The following is an 18086-nucleotide window of genomic DNA, read 5'->3' as shown; positions in this document are numbered from 1 at the left end:
TCACGATGGCAGCCTATCAGTCCTTCAGCTGAGTTGCTATTTATAACAATCGATAACCATAGACAGACTGCATTGCCTGGTGGCTAGAGCATGGACCCAGGAGTCAGAAGGACCTGGGTTCTAATCCTGGCTCTGCCACTTGTCTGCTGTGTGACCTTGGGCAAGTCACTTACCTTCTCTGGGCCTCAGTGACCTCATCTGTTAAATGAGGATTAAGAGTGTAAGCCCTATGTGGGACACGGACTGTGCCCAACCTGATTAGCTTGTATCTACCCCAGTGATTAGAACAGTCTTTGGCATATAGTAACCACATAATAATAATAATAATAATAATAATAATAATAATAATAATGGCATTTGTTAAGCGCTTACTATGTGCCAAGCACTGTTCTAAATGCTGGAGTAGATACAAGGTAATCAGGTTGTCCCATGTGGGGCTCACAGTCATAATCCCCATTTTACAGATGAGGTAACTGAAGCACAGAGAAGTTAAGTGACTTGCCCAAAGTCCCATAGCTGACAAGTGGCGGAGCGGGGGTTAGAGCCAACGTCCTCTGACTCCCAAGCCCATGCTCTTTCCACTGAGCCTCGCTGCTTTCTCTAAGAAATATGGTAAAAAAAATTTCACAAATGACAATGAAATTAATCAGTCAGTCGTAGCTAATCTGAAATTGAGTTCCCCTTCCATTAAGAAAAGAGCAGCTGCCTCACCCAAGAGCATCTGTCAGCATTCATGGAGAATCCAGTCTTTCAATGTCTGGTTATTTGTTTGTTTTATGTTATTTGTTAAGTGCTTACTATGTGTCAAGCACTGTTCTAAGCGCTGGAGTAGTTACAAGTCAGTTAGGTTGGACACAGTCCCTGACCCACATGGGACTCACAGTCCAAGTAGGAGGGAGAACAGAACTGAAGCACAAAGAAGTGAAATGACTTGCCCAAGGCCACACAGCAGAGCCGGAATTAGAACCCAGGTCCCCTGTTTGTAGTTTTCTGGTTCCTGTGGAGGATGAGGGACCCACAATTCTCTTTTCCAGCTACTGAGGCTATTTTAGTTTCAGCATCGCATTCGTCTTGAAGAAAAATAAAATAGTGACCAGATTAAATGCTGGGTCTGTGTCTGAATGTGAAATACCCTTGAGGAAGATTGTGTGAATACCAGCATAACAAATGATAATATAATGATAATCATAACAATAGGGAGGCCCAAACCCTTATAAAGTCTGGCTCTTCCAATTTCTCATCCCATGTAACCGAGGCACTAGACCTATTGACAATTAGATAGAATGAGAATCAAATCCATACTATTAAATCTTTGTACAAAACTCAAATTGGGACCTCAGTTTCCTCAACCCCACAGCGTGGCCTAGTGGATAGAGCATGGGCTTGGGAGTCAGAAAGTCATGGGTTCTAATCCCGGCTCTGCCACTTGTCTGCTGTGGACCTTGGGTAAGTCACTTCACTTCTCTGTCCCTCAGTTACCTCATCTGGAAAATAGGGATTAACACTGTGAGTCTGATGTGAGACACGAACTGTGATCAACCTGTTTTGCTTGTATTCCCCCCAGCACTTGGTACAGTGCTTGGCACATAGAAAGCATTCAACAAATGCCACAATTTTTATTATTTTGAATTTTTGGTTCTGAGGCAACTTCTCTGGGGCACCATTCATTAGTGAGTGAAGATTGCATCTTTTACAGTTTCCCAGGGTTAGCTTCCATTTGACCATTTTTTTTTTTTTGGCATTTAGTCATTTTTTCCAGGAGGAGAGTATGTGCAAATTGCTTGTTAAGACCATTTTCCCACACTTTTGGACTTGATCCTTATCCCTTTTCTGAGATTTATACCCTCCCCTTGTGTATTTGCAGTACAGATGCATGTCTGATAATACCGTTTGAAAATTGTCTATCAGAAAGATTTAGACTTAGCTTTGGCATGGAAAGTACACCAATTTTGAATTCTATCCAGTAGCTTTGACAAAAACAACTTATTATACTCTGGAAGCCTACTACAAAAGGAAATTTATATGGTTTTCTGTGCCATAAAAACTAACTCAGCTGACATTATTAAATCTTGATGTTCTGATCCATTTCATTTAGCATTTTAATATTTAATATTAGTATTTAATATTTTACATATTTAATAATAAAATTATTTAATAGCATAATTATCAATACTTAATAATTAATTATTAATAAAAATTTAATGGTAATATTATTATTTAATATTTAATAATAAATATTTAATAATTTAATAGCTTGACATTTCCTAGTCAATTCTCCCTTCTCTGAGATGAGAGTGTTATATCGGCCCAAAAGTCCTAGAACATTTCACATTAATAAAATAACATGCAAACTATTCACGTGATACTATTCACATGATTCTTAAATAGATCGACCTCTGGGATTAATGAGCAGATTGCAGTTTTAAACAAAAAATTATGTTTCATTTGAATAAGACCGCTTATGTAAGACGTACCCGCACTAGCAAATGAAGTCTTATGGGGAGATTCAAACATTTCCATGTTAAGGTACATTTTAAAAGAGAAAATAGTTTGAAAAACATTTGCACTTAATAGTCTACAAGCCTTATTATTATTATTACAAGCCTTATATAAACTTTTTTTAATCAGAGAGCACTTTCTAATTAAAAATAACGAATGGAAAGGTTTATAAGTACTTGGGCAATCTAGCCACCCTAAGCCATGTTTTAACCATGATTGTGGTAATAAATGTTTATCTTTTTCAAAATGCTTTCTGGTAAAACAAACATTTTGACTGTGGAAAAAACACTTGAGCAATTCTGATGCTCTCAAATTGTATTTTTTTCTTCCTTAAATATATGTTTTTTGGGCTTTTTTTTTTTTTACAAAATAGTTGTCCCTGTAGATAAGAACACATAAATAAGGTCAGTACTACATGAGTAAATTATCTGAACATTTCTGGTGAAAAAGTATGTTTTGTCCTCAGTTTTCCACAATTTCATGATTTTTTTTTAAAACCAGGAATGTTAGATAATTGATGTTAGAGTGAACTTTTTACTCAAACTGCTTGGAGATTTTTGTCTGGGGAGAGCAAGGCAAAGTAAAATGAACCCATATTGCAATGGCTCCAAGACACCAAGGCCTTATTATTCTTAAGAAAATGAAAGCTTAATTATTTATACATATTTATACATATTTATTTATACATATTTAAAAGAAGGTGCTCAGCAAAAGCAATATTTCGTCATCTCTAATGATGGAAATGACTTATTTATTAGCCCAAAAGGAAAACTTTCCCCTATTTCCCCATATTCCTTGAAATAAGTCTATGATGAGCAGGGATGTGTCTGCTAATTCTGCTGTATTGTACTCGCCGAAGCACTTAGTACAGTGCTTTGTGCAGAGTAAGTGCTCAATAAATATCATTGATTGATTATTTCATCTAGCTACTGATCTAGCTTATCTCTGCTAGTTTTAGGAAAGTATTTTTATGGTATTTGTTAAGCTCTTACTATGTACCAGGCACTGTTCTAAACACTGGGGTAGACACAAGTTAATCAGATTGGTCACAGTCCCTGTTCCACACGGGGCTCACAGTCTTAATTCCCATTTTACAGACGAGGGATCTGAGGCACAGATAAATTAAGCGACTTGCCCAGGGTCACCCAGCAGACAAGTGGCAGAGTCGAAATTAGAACCCAGTGGAAAGAGCACGGGCTTGGGAGTCAGAGGTCATGGGTTCAAATCCCTGCTCCGCTAATTGTCAGCTGTGTGACCTTGGGCAAGTCACTTAGCTTCTCTGTGCCTCAGTTACTCGTCTGTAAAATGGGGATTAAGACTGTGAGCCCCACATGGGACAACCTGATCACCTTGTATCCTCCCCAACTCTTAGAACAGTGCTTTGCACATAGTAAGTGCTTAACAAATGCCATTATTATTATTATTATTATTATTATTATTATTATTATTCCTGAGTCCCAGGCCCGTGCTCTATCCACTAGGCCATGCTGCTTCCCAATTTTGTAATTTTGTAATCTCAGTACTAAAATTTACTTCAAATCTAGAAATTATAATTTCCAGTCCCTGTGTTTCTCTGATTCTGCCATGTTTGTGTCATTACTGTAAAGGGTAGCATAAAATAGTCAGTGGTGGTAATAGGGCACATTAACAGAGGGTAATAGAGAAATCAGCATGACTTAGGGAAAGCAACATTTCCTAGTGGAAAGAGCATGGGCCTGGGAGTCCTAGGGCCTGGGTTCCAATCCTAACTCCATCACTTACCTGCTGGGTGACCTTGGGTAAGTCACTTTACCTTCTCTTCTGTGCCTCAGTTCTCTCATTGTCAAATTTGGGATTCAATACCCATTCTCCCTCCTACTTAGATTGTGAGCCCCATGTGGGACAGGGACTTTATCCAACCTGATGATCTTATATCTTCCCCAGTTCTTGGCACACAGTAAGGACTTAACAAAAGCCACAATTATTAGTACACATGGGCAGCGAATGCTTCTACCAACTCTTTTATATTGTTATAGTGTACTCTCCCAAGAGCTTAGTTCAGTGCTTTGCACACAGTAAGTGCTCAATAAATACGATTGCTTGATTGATGGATGTGAGGTATGAAAAAATTGCAAGAGCAATTCAGTTTCAAATCCTCCTAATTTAAAAGCATGTAAATCATTAAGCAGAAAAAATATTATTTTAAGTTTAATACTTTAAGTTCCCAGAGAAAATACATTTTATACTCCTACCCTCTGAGCCACAAATGTGTTTCTGTGGGGTTTCTAAATGCTTCCCATAAAATTTAATCAAGTGCTATGTTCCCTAGCAATCTCTTAAAATAACAAGCCCTACCAAAGTAGATATATGTATTAGAAAATAAACTAATTTTAATTTTTTTTGTATATTCAGTTAGTGAATAAATTACTCCTTTGGTGAAAATTGTAAACCCATAAAATGAGATCACTAGGGTACCTTTTTTAATGGCATTTTATAAGAATTTACTAAGTGCCAGGCACTGGACTAAATGCTGTGGTAGATACACGCTTATCAGGTTGGACACAGTCCCTGTCCCACATGGGGCTCGCAGTCTTCATCCCCATTTTACAGATGAGAAATGAAGTCCAGAAAACTGAAGTGACTTGCTCAAGGTCACACAGCAGATGAGTGACAGAACCAATATTAGAACTTGTCCTCTGACTCCCATGACCATGTTCTTTCCGCCAGGTCACCCTGCTTCTCCCCTTTTCATATATTCAGTGAGAAATTTTGCCCCATTAATGAGATAAATGATAACTAGTTATCAGAGGCAGTTGAGAATGGTAATCAATGAAGTATGTGATTGGTTGAATGGGATTTGGGGGATCCTTGAATATCAGAGGGGGCACCCTGATCTTTTTTTTTTTAAGGTGGCATTTTATTAAGTGCTTACTATGTTCAAAGCACTGTTCTAAGCACTGGGGAGGTCACAAGGTGATCAGGCACGGGGGGATCAAAGTCTTAATCCTCATTTTGCAGATGAGGTAACTGAGGCACAGAGAAGTTAAGTGACTTGCCCAAAGTCACACAGCTGACAGTTGGCAGAGCCAGGATTTGAACACATGACCTCTGATCTTGAAGCAAGAGTCAGAACTGCAGTGGAAAGCTATTTCCTGTAGGAATCTTAGAGATACCCTGCCTTTTTCCCTTTATACTGAGTCTTCTGTAATATTCATAATAATAATGGTATTTGTTAAGTGCTTACTATGCCCCAAACACTGTACTAAGCCCTGGGGTTTATATAAGATAGTCATGTCCCACATGGTGCTCACAGTCTAAGTAGGAGGGAGAACATGCACTGAATCCCCCTTTTGCAGAACGAGGGAACTGAGGCCCAGAGAAGTCAAAAGCTTTAAACCATCTTTCCTCCAACTTGGTTGTTAGACTAGAGTCTGAGCATCCAGGCTTACTTTTTCCAGACCAAACCTTGGCTTGTAACAGTAAAAACTATTGGTAATCCAAATAAAATCTTATCCAGCGCACTGAAAGCAAAATTGGATGGAGGAACGAAATTGGTTGCAAAACCCACAGTTTGATAATAATTGTGGAATTTGTTAATCGCTTACTGTGTGCCAAGCACTGGGGTAGGTACAAGATAATCAGTTCGGACACAGTCTCTGTCCCACATGTGGCCTTCAGTCTGAGTCAGAGGGTGGAAAATTTAATCCCCATTTTACAGATGAGGTAACAGACACAGATACATTAAGTGAGGCTCACAGTCAAGAAGGGAGAATAGGGATTGAATCTCTGCTTTACAGGTGAGGAAACTGAGGCCGAGAGAAGTCCTGTAAACTCCTTGAGGGCAGGGGTAATGTCTACCAACTCTGTTGTACTTTTCCAAGTCCTTAGGACAGTGCTCTGCCCATGGTAAGTACTTAAAAACCACTGATTCACTGAAGTGACTTGCCCACAGTCACACAGCAGCCAAGAGGTAGAGCTGGGATCAGACCCAAGTCCTCTGACTCCGAGGCCTGTGCTTTTTCCACTAGACCACGTTGCCTCTCACAGTTTTTTGGGGTGATCTTGCTTTGACTGGCAGTTTGAGATTTGGTGGAAGGAAGGAACTAATATGATACAAACCTCCAAGGCTGAAAAAGGACTTGGGGACAGCATGGCCTGGTGGACAGAGCCCGGGACTGGGAGTCAGAAGAACCTGGGTTCTAATTCTGGCTCTGCCACTTGCCTGAAGGGTGACCTTGGGCAACTCACTCAATTTCTCTGTTCCTCAGTTCCCTCATCTGTAAAATGGGGAGTCAGATTGTGATCCCCATGTGGGATATGGGCCTGATTAGCGTGTATCTACCCCAGCGCTTAGTACAGTGCCTGGCACATAGTAAAAAAAAATGGTGACATCGGGGGCCTCACACTATATATCATGGGCATCATAACGTTAATAACATATACATTTTACCAGACAAGTGACAGTCCTTACTCTGAAATCTCCATGAGTAGAAATTCCAGTCAATCAAACAATCAATGGTATTTATTTAACATTTACTATGTTCAGGGCACTGTACTAAGCACTTCAGCGTGGCTCAGTGGAAAGAGCCCGGGCTTTGGAGTCAGAGGTCATGGGTTGAATCCCCGCTCCGCCGCATGTCTGCTGTGTGAACTTGGGCAAGTCACTTAACTTTTCTGAGCCTCAGTTCCCTCATCTGTCAAATGGGGATGAAGATTGTGAGCCCCACGTGGGACAACCTGATCACCTTGTAACCCCCCCAGTGCTTAGAACAGTGCTTTGCACATAGTAAGCGCTTAACAAATGCCATTATTATTATTATTATTATTATTATTATTATTATTAGGAGAGTACAGTTCAAAGGAGTTAGCAGTCATGTTCCCTGCCCACAACAAGCTTACAGTCTAGAAGGGGAGACAGACATTAAAATAAATAAGGCATTTATAATATATAATTTAAAGAGCTGTACATAGGTGCTGTGAGGTTGAGGGTGGGTTGAATATCAAATGCCCAAAGGTCACAGATCCAAGTGGGTAGATGATGCAGAAGGGAGAGGGAGCTGGAGAAAAAGGGCTTACCTGGGAAGGCCTCTTGGAGGAGAGGTGGCCATAATAATGTTTTGAAGGTCGAGAGAGTGGTGGTCTGGGAGAGGGGTTTCCAGGCTAGGGGGCGGATGTGACAAAGGGGTTGGAGGCGAATAGATGAGATTCGGCTCTTTCCACTAGGCCATGCAGCTCTGCTTGTGTGACCTTGGGTAAGTCACTTCAGTTTTCTGGGACTCAGTCCCCTCATCCTTATCCCGGCTCCTCCGCTTGTCAGCTGTGTGACTTTGGGCAAGTCACTTAGAGAAGTCACTTAGAGAAGCAGTGTGGCAGAGAAGCAGCATGGCTCAGTGGAAAGAGCCCGGGCTTTGGAGTCAGAGGGCATGGGTTCAAATCCCGGCTCCACCACTTATCAGCTGTGTGACTTTGGGCAAGTCACTTCACTTCTCTGGGCCTCAGTTCCCTCATTTGTGAAATGGGGATGAAAACTGTGAGCCTCCCCATGGGATAATCTGATCACCTTGTTAACCTCCCCAGTGCTTAGAACAGTGCTTTGCACATAGTAAGCACTTAATAAATGCCATTATTATTATTATTATTATTAACTTCTCTGTGCCTCAGTTCCCTCATCTGGAAAATGGGGATTAAGGCTGTGAGCCCCACATGGGACAACTTGATCGCCTTGTAACCTCCCCAGCGCTTAGAACAGTGTTTTGCACAAAGTAAGCGCTTAACAAATGCCATTATTATTATTATTATTATTATCCGTAAAATGGGGATGAAGACTGTGAGCCCCACGTGGGACAACCTGATCGCCTTGTAACCTCCCCAGCACTTAGAACAGTGCTTTGCACAAAGTAAGCACTTAACAAATGCCATTATTATTATTATTATTATTATTATTATTATTATTATTATTATTATTATTTGCGCACAGTGTTTAAGCTGGCACTAGCGGAGCAGAGTGTGCCGGCTGGGCTGTAATAGGCCATCCATGAGGTAAGGTAGGATGGGGCAAGCTGACTGAGTGCTTTTAAAGCTGATGGTAAGGAGTTTCTGTTTGATGCAGAGGTGGATGGTCAGCCGTCGGAGGTTCTTGAGGAGTGGGGAGACATGGACTGTACGTCCCATACCGGAAAAATACAAACGTGAGAGTAGGGGTGTACTTTAGATTGCTCAACAAAGTTAAGGAAATGTTAGACTAGATTGCAAATGATGCATCAGTAATAATAATTAGAAATTGAAGTTATTCCCAAAGAGATTGGAAGCATTTAATAATGATGGTATTTGTTAAGCGCTATGTGCCAAACACTGTTCTAAGCACTGGGATAGATACAAGGTCATCAGGTTGTCGCACTTGGGACTCACAGTCTTGCTCCCCATTTTCCAGATGAGGTAACTGAGGCACAGAGAAATGAAGTGACTTTCCCAAAGTCACCCAGCTGACAAGTGGTGGAGCCAGGATTAGAACCCATGACCTCTGACTCCCAAGCCTGGGGCTCTTTCCACTGAGCCATGCTGTTTCTCATCAGGAAGAGGAGAAGTAACATTTTAGATACTTTTCTAATGATGCCCCTCATACTCATCTTCCCCCACACTGTCCACTAGACAGCGTGGCCTAGTGGATAGAGCATGGGCTAGGGAGTCAGAAGAACCTGGGTTATAATCTTCTCTCCACTGGTTGTCTGCTGTGTGACTTTGGGCAAATTACTTAACTTTTCTATGCCTCAGTTACCTCATCTGTAAAGTGAGAATCAAGATTGTAAGCCCTGTGTGGGACGTGGACTGCATCCAACCTTGTATCTACCCTGGCTCTTAGTACAGTGCCTGGCACAGAGTAAGCGCTTAACAAATACCATTTAAAAAAAAAACCCCAAAATCCTCTCAGCCTGTCCCATAAACTCACTCCCATCCAACCCCTCCCCACACTTCATGACATTTTCTCCCCTCTTCCCCCACAACACAGGCCTATCAAATACCCACTCCATCATGGGGAGTGGGCTCACAGTCTAAAGGACTGTGAGCCCACTATTGGGTAGGGACTGTCTCTATATGTTGCCAACTTGTACTTCCCAAGTGCTTAGTACAGTGCTGTGCACACAGTAAGCGCTCAATAAATATGATTGATGGTGATGATGATGATGATGATGATGGGGAAGCCTTCCTTCATCCTTGACCCGCTCCTGACCCAATCACTGCTTCTCCTCACCATTACTAACACCTGACTCTCCCCAAATGACCCAGTCTCCCCTGCTGCACTCTCCAGAGGGGGTATCATCTTCTTCCACTCCCCAAGACTCACTGGGAAAGGGGGAGGAGTTGGATTCCTTCCTGCTCCTCAGTGCCGCTTTCACACCCTCCCATCTCCTCCATCCCTCCCTTCTTTTTTATAATGGCATTTATTAAGTGCTTACTATGTGCAAAGCACTGTTCTAAGCGCTGGAGAGGTTACAAGGTGATCAGGTCGCCCCACGGGGGGCTCCCATTTTACAGATGAGGGAACTGAGGCCCAGAGAAGTTAAGTGACTTGCCCAAAGTCACACAGCTGACAATTGGTGGAGCCGGGATTTGAACCCATGACCTCTGACTCCAAAGCCCGTGCCCTTTCCACTAAGCCATGCTGCTGCTTCTTCCACTGAAGCCCATATCAACCATCTGGTCCAGTACCTAGCCGTGACACCTATTTCCCCCAGTCCCCTCCAACTTTCTGAACCATTTTGAGTCCTTTCTCTCATTCTGTTGTATTGAGCTCTCCCAAACGCTTAGTACGATGCTCTGCACATAGTGAGCGCTCAAGAAATACCTTTGATTGATTCCTTCTCACTTTCTTAATCCCCTCATTGATCCTTCTTGTCTTATGCCGTTGAGTCGTTTCTGACCCATGGCGACACCTTGGAGGCATCTCTCCCAGAACGCCCCACTCTCCATCTGCAATCATTCTGGTAGTGTATCCATAGAGTTTTCTTGGTAAAAATTCGGAAGTGGTTTACCATTGCTGCCTTCCAGCCAGTAAACTTGAGCCTCCACCCTCAACTCTTTCCCCTGCTGCTGCTGCCCAGCACAGGTGAATTTTGACTTGTAGCAGATTGCCTTCCACTTGCTAGGCACTGCCCATGCTAGGAATGGAATGGTTATGCCTCTGCTTGACTCTCCCTCCCACAGCCGAGACTGGTAGAATACTGGAAACTCTCCAGGTGTGACCTTGAGAGGGGCATTGATCTTTAGGGACTTCAATATAATAATAATGATGGTATTTCTTAAGTGTTTACTATGTGCCTGGCACTGTTCTAAGCACTGGGGTAGATACAAAGAAATCAGATTGGACAAAGTCCATGTCCCACGTGGGGATCACAGTCTTGATCCTCATTTTACAGATGAGGTAACTGAGGTCCAGAGAAGTTAAGTGACTTGTCCAAAGTCACATAACAGAGAAGTGCTAGTGCCGGAATTAGAACCTGTGTCCTTTTGCTTCTCTTGCCCTTGCTCTACCCACTAGGCTATGCTGCTTCTCATCCATGTGGATGTTCCTAACAACGTTTCCACTCTGCCCTCTGATTCCTCACTCAACTGAACCTCCTCACTCACTCGCCAACTTGGATACACACTCAATCTCCTCATCTTTAGCCACTGTACAATCTCTACTCTCACCAATTCTGAAAATCCTCTATATGAACACCACCTCCTCACCTGCCTTCTCCCCAATACGCCCTCTTACCACAAATAATAATAATAATAATGATAATAATAATGGCATTTGTTAAGCACTTACTTCGTGTGAAGCACTGCTCAAAGTGCTGGGGGGGGTGGGGGGTTCAAGGAGATCAGGTTGTCCCCTGTGGGGCTCACAGTCTTAATCCCCATTTTACAGATGAGGTAACTGAGGCTCAGAGAAGTTAAGTGTCTTGCCCAAAGTCACACAGCTGACAAGTGGCAGAGCCAGGATTAGAACACATGACCTCTGACTCCGAAGCCCAGGCTCTTTCCACTGAGCCACGCTGCTTCTCAAATCTGTTCTGTCCTCTCACAGAGACCAGTAATCTTTTTACTCAATACTTTTCTCAAGTTATCCAGCCCCATTTGATCTCCATACTCAAAATGCCTTCTCTTGACTCACAAATCAACCCCCTCAACAATACTCTCTTCACTGAACTGAACTCTCTTGCTCTCCTGTCCCTGCACCAATCTCATACCACCAAAACACATCCCTTGATCATCTCCACAGGATACTTCCTCTGCTCCTGTGTACGAGCTGTGGAATGCTACTGGCAGAAATCCAGAGATCAGGCGGACCTCATGCATTCATTCATTCATTCAGTCATATTTATTGAGTGCTTGCTGTGTGCAGAGCACTGTACTAAGCGCTTGGGAAGCAGTGTGGCTCGGTGGAAAGAGCACAGGCTTTGAAGTCAGAGGTCATGGGTTCTAATCCCAGCTCTGCCAACTGTCAGCTGGGTGACTTTGGGCAAGTCACTTAACTTCTCTGTGCCTCAGTTACCTCATCTGTAAAATGGAGATTAAAATTGTGAGACCCCCGTGGGACAACCTGATCACCTTGTAACCTCCCAAGCACTTAGAACAGTGCTTTGCACATAGTAAGCGCTTAACAAATACCAACATTATTATTATTATTACATGTTGGCAACATATAGAGACGGTCCCTGCCAAACAATGGGCTCACAGTCTAGAAGGGGGAGACAGACAACAGAACAAAACATGTGGACAGGTGTCAAGTCATCAGAATAAATAGAAGTAAAGCTAGATGCACATCATTGACGAAATAAATAGAATAGTAAATACGTACAAGTAAAATAAATAGAGTAATAAATCTGTACAAACATATATACAGGTGCTGTGGGGAGGGGAAGGAGGTAGGGTGGGGGGGATGGGAAGAGGGAGAGGAAAAAGGGGGCTCAGTCTGGGAAGGCTTCATCCTCATCCATTTTAATGCTGCCCTCTCCTCTGTCTGGCAACATTATTTATCCATCCTTATTAACTCCCATACCCATTGCAGGTGCCAGCTGTTTCAGATACTCAACTCCTTCCTCAATTCCCTGTGCCCCCTGCCTCCCCCATCTCTTTCCCCTAATGACCTGGCCACATACATTTTTGATAAAATTGAAAAAATCAGGCTTGATCTCCCTAAAATCTCTCTTGCTTCTCTCTGTCCCTCCCTCCTCCTTCCCCGTCTTTGACTCTCCTGTCTTTCCCAGGAGTATCTCAAAAGGCGCTCTTCCGCCTCCTCTCAAAATCTACCCCCTCCACCTGCACCTCTAACTTCAACCCTTCATACCTTAACAAAACACTTACCTTCTCCTGGAAATGTTATCCAATCTTAACTTCACTGGCACTGTTCTCTCCTGGTTTCCCTCCGATCCCTCCGGCTGTTTATTCTCTATCTCTTTTGTGAACTTCTCTACCTCCTATGCTCTAACTGTGGGAGCCTCTTTGGCATAGTCATTCATTCATTCATTCATTCATTCGTATTTATTGTGCATTTACTGTGTGCAGAGCACTGTACTAAGCGCTTGAGAAGTACAAGTTGGCAACATAAAGAGATGGTCGCTACCCAACAACGGGCTCACAGTCTAGAAGGGGGAGACAGACAACAAAACAAAACATGCATTAATAAAGGCATATAGACTTCTTCTTCATACTCAGAAAAAGATACCACTGACTGTAAATCATCTGTGGGGTGTATGTGATTGAAAAGACCCACGTGGGGATGCCCACTCTCAACCATATTATACATACACAAAGACTGTCCCTTGTTGTGCTGACAAATTTGTTGTTTGCTGTGCTTGGCGTTGTTTGTGCCTTTGTCTCTTTGTTTCATGATTCCTGTTAAGCTTCTCCTGAAACACAGTCACTTCTTTCTTGATTGCAGTGCCGTTGCCCATTTGTCTGCAGCAATTGACTCTCGGTTTTCAGCTTACTGTGTCCTTGACGTGTTTCTTCTGTCCTTCTTACTTTCTGTTTCCCAATTTCAGCTCATCATATGATAGAGCACGGGCCTGGGAATCGGAAGATCTTGAGTTCTAATCCTGGCTCCACCACTTGTTCGCTGTGTGGCCTTGGTCAAGTCACTTCACTTCTCTGGGCCTCAGTTACCTCATCTGTAAAATGGGGATTGAGACTGTGAGCCCCATATGGGACAAGGACCGTGTCCAACCCTATTTGCTTGTATTCACCTCAGTGCTTAGTACAGTGCCTGGCATATAGTAAGCACTTAACAAATACCACAGTTATTATCATTATTATTATTATTCTGTATCTACATCCATTCCCTTGGAAAACCCACTCATCCCCAGGGCTTCAACTACTATCTCCCAAATCTACCTCTCCAGCCCTGACCTTTCTGCATCTTTGCAGTCTTACATTTCTTCCTGCCTTCAGGACATCTCTACTTGGATGTCCTTCCAACTGCTCAAACCTGACAGGTCCAAAACAGAACTCTTCATCTTCCCACTGTGCTTCCTTTGTCTTTCCCATCACTGTAGACAACACCACTTTCCTTCCTGCCTCACAAGCCTGTAACTTTGGCATTATTCTTACTGATGTCTTTCATTCAATCCATCCATTCAATCTGTCACCAAATCCTGTCAGTTCAACTTTTGCAACTCTGCCAAAATCCTCCCTTTTCTTTCCATCCAAATTTCTACCATGCTGATCCAAGCACTTATCCTATTCCTCCTCAACTACTGCATCAGCAGTAGATTGTAAGCTCCTTGTGGGCAAGGAATATGTCTGCTAACTTAGTTATAGTGTGCTCTCCCAAGGGCTTAGTACAGTGCTCTGCACACAGTAAATCCTTAATAAATACCATTGACTGATTGATTCAAAGCCTTGTAAAAATCACATCTCCCCCAAAAGATTTTCCCCAAATAAAACCTCATTTCCCCCTCTCACTCTCCCTTCTACATCAACTATGCATTGGGATCTGTATCCTTTAAGCACTTAACCCTCACCCCACCCTCAGGCCCAAAACACTTATGTACACATTAATAATTTATTTCAATGCCTGTCTCCCCTTCTAGACTGGAAGCTCCTTGTGGGCAGGGAACATGACTAACAACTCTGTTGTGCTGTATTCTCTTACACACTCAATACAATGCTGTACACACAGTAAAGCAGTGCTCAATAAATACCATGGACTGATTGATTTTAGAGAATAACTAGTTCTAAAGGCCATAGGGAATGATAATATGCTGGAATTCTGAATCATGGAAAGAACTGGGGATAGAAAATATATTTGGGAATGTCAGTCCGTAATAGTGATCACCAGGTTATTAAATTTAACATTTATGATGGCTAATGGAGAATACTTGTAAGGATTTGTTAACTTCTTGCCTCACTTATTCACTGCAGAAATTCACCAGGGGGGCTGGAGGAGAAAATCATTGGGGCCATTGGATGATCCCAATGTAAAATATAATGATAATAATATTAACAATAATAATAATAATGGAATTCTTTATGGTTTACTATGTGCCAAGCACTTTATTATTATTATTATTAGTAATAATAATAATTGTGGTATTCGTTAAACACTAAGTGCCAAGCACTGTAGTAAGCCCCGGGGTGGCTGCAAACAAATCAGATTGGACACAGTCCCTATCCCACATGGGACTCACAGTCTTAATCTCTATTCTACAGATGAGGGGACCGAGGCCCAGAGAAGTGAAGTGACTTGCCCAAGGTCACACAAGCAGACAAATGGCAGAGGCAGGATTAGAATCCACATCTTCTGACTCTCAGGCCCCCGATCTTTCCGCTAGACCATGCTGTTTTCCTGTCTACCAATTCTACTGTTTTGTACTTTACCAGGCACTTGTATAGTGCTCTGCACATAGTAAGCTCTTAATATTTACCACTGAATGACTGAGACTAGAAAAGATGCACAAGTGTACATTTTTATGGAGAGTAGTATTTACTGAGCACCATAAGGTGTGATGCTCTGTATTAAGCACTTGGGAAGTATGCAAAACTGGCAAATTATTTGAGGTATGTCCGATGTCTGTCTCCAAACTCCTTTTGGGCATTGAGGGAGGGAGGGAGGGAGGGAGGGGGAGAGAGAGAGAGAGAGAGAGAGAGAGAGAAATTGTATAGAGTCTGTGTATGTGTAGTACAGTGCTCTGCACACAGTAAGCGCTCAATAAATACGATTGAATGAATGAATGTGTGTGTGTAAGGTGGTCTCAAACACACTCACACTCTCACCGTAGCCTTGGGAACTGTCGGGGCAAGACTGAAGTGGTATCAGCCCTCTTGCAGTCAGAGAAGCAGTGTGACTCAGTGGAAAGAGCCCGGGTTTGGGAGTCAGAGGGCATGGGTTCTAATCCCAGCTCCACCACTTGTCAGCTGTATGACTTTGGACAAGTCACTTAACTTCTCTGTGCCTCAGTTACCTCATCTGTAAAATGGAGATTAAGATTGTGAGCCCCCCGTGGGACAACCTGATCACCTTGTAACCTCCCCAGCGCTTAGAACAGTGCTTTGCACATAGTAAGCGCTTAATAAATGCCATCATTATTATTATTATTATTATTATCTGTTCTCTCCAGAAACAGGGCTACAGAAAGGGGAGGCTGAGCCAGGAAACTGACCCCACCTTCACTGTGCCCCCCACTCCAGCGAACTGCCTTCTCGGAATGATCTGAAGAGTGATTGGATATCTCTCAGCTGAGGACCCATTGCAAATTACAATGCGATGCCAATGTAAACTGAATGATATAAATCGATAAATTTTGAGAACTAGGGGCCTGGGAGTCAGAAAGACCTGGGTACTAATCCTGGCTCTGCCAACTTGTCTGCTGCTTTGTGACTTGGGTCAGGTCGCTTTACTTCTCTGTCCTCATCTGTAAAATGGGGATTAAGACTACGATCCCCATGTGGGACAGGGACTGTTTCCAACCCACTTAACTTGTATCTACCCCAGCTCTTAGAATGGTGCCTGGAACATAGTAAGTGCTTAACAAATACCAAAGTTATTATTATTATTATATACATGTATATCAGTCTCCTCTCCCCCTCTCCATCCCCCCCCAACCTCCTTCCCCTCCCCACAGCACCTGTATATATGTTTGTACAGATTTATTACTCTATTTATTTTACTTGTACCTACTTACTGTTCTATTTATTTTGTTAATGATGTGCATCTAGCTTTATTTCTATTTGTTCTGAAGACTTGACACCTGTCCACATGTTTTGTTTTGTTGTCTGTCGCCCCCTTCTAGACTGTGAGCCTGTTGTTGGGTAGGGACCGTCTCTATATGTTGCCAACTTGTACTTCCCAAGCGCTTAGTACAGTGCTCTGCACACAGTAAGCGCTCAATAAATATGATTGAATGAATGAATGAATGAATATTTATTTAGTGGATAGACTATGAGCCTGGGAGTCAGAAGGACCTGGGTTCTAATTCTGGCTCTGCCACATATATGCTATGTGGCCGTGGACAAGCCCTTTAACTTCTCTGGGCCTCAGTTACCTCACCTGTAAAATGGGAATGAAGACTGTGAGCCCCAGGTGGGAGAGGGATTGTGTCCAACCTGATTACCTTGTATCTACCTCAGAGTTTAGAACAGTGCTTGGCACATAGTAAGTACATAACAAGTACCATAATAATAATAATAATTATAATATATTATTACAGCATGTTCTTCTTCATTTAATCTTTTGTTAATTTGCATGAATGTGAAAAGAAAAAAATAAAAGAGGCAGCATTACCCTGGATGACATCAACAGTACACAGTTTCAGATGCCCTGTTATTTTAAATTCTCTTGCACTGAATATATGATGTGGATTGCTTTCAAATATGTTATCTTAAGGGATTCTTTTGTGGTTTTTTTAAAATCAATTTGCAACTGAATTGATAATCATTTGGGTTTCTGGTGCAGGAAATTCACCAAATATAAAAATGAGCTATTTTTACTGGAATCACATGGCAAAATATGACACTCTGTCTCCTCTACTAGAAAGCCAACTTTCCACCCAATGGCTCCGAGCCTATTCAGTTGCAGTCATACTAGAAAGCATGTGCAGCTGGGACTTGTCATTTGTAAGGCTGGGAGAAATGCCATTTGCAATTTGTTTTCCCATCTGGCAAGTTAAGGTACAAATCTATAAGAATTGCCTGCTCCGCCTGCCCAATCAATCAATCCATGGTATTTATTGAGTGCTTACAGTGTGCAGAGCACTGTACTAAGCACTTGGGAGAGTATGGGCAAGCAGTGTCTAGTGATAATAGTAATTGTGGCATTTGTTAAGTGCTTACTATGTGCCAGGCACTGTAACAAACCCTGGGGTGGGCACAAGTAAATCGGGTTGTACACAGTCCCTGTCCCACATGGGGCTCACAGTCTCTATCCCCATTTTACAGATTAGGTAACATGCCCAGAAAAGTGAAGTGACTTACCCAAAGTTACACAGCAGACAAGTGGCAGAGCTGGAATTAGAACCCATGACCTTCTGACTCCCAACCTGTGCTCTATCCACTATGCCAGTAATGACAGCCATCTTTTCTGGGATTAAGTGAACAGATTCAGTTGAGGAGCAGTGTGGCTTAGTGGC

The 18086-nt window shown here is 42.5% G+C and overlaps 1 non-coding gene across 1 annotated transcript; it reads right to left on the bottom strand.

Moving 5' to 3' along the window:
* Positions 1-10592: 10592 nt before the first annotated feature.
* LOC119946245 lies at positions 10593-10730 on the bottom strand. Its single transcript, XR_005456353.1, has one exon. It is a non-coding gene; the product is annotated as a small nucleolar RNA SNORA7 (small nucleolar RNA).
* Positions 10731-18086: the final 7356 nt, after the last annotated feature.

This window comes from Tachyglossus aculeatus, chromosome 26 (genome assembly GCF_015852505.1).
Source record: "Tachyglossus aculeatus isolate mTacAcu1 chromosome 26, mTacAcu1.pri, whole genome shotgun sequence".
Taxonomy (NCBI): domain Eukaryota; kingdom Metazoa; phylum Chordata; class Mammalia; order Monotremata; family Tachyglossidae; genus Tachyglossus; species Tachyglossus aculeatus.
This window is presented reverse-complemented; position numbering and strand designations above follow the sequence as displayed.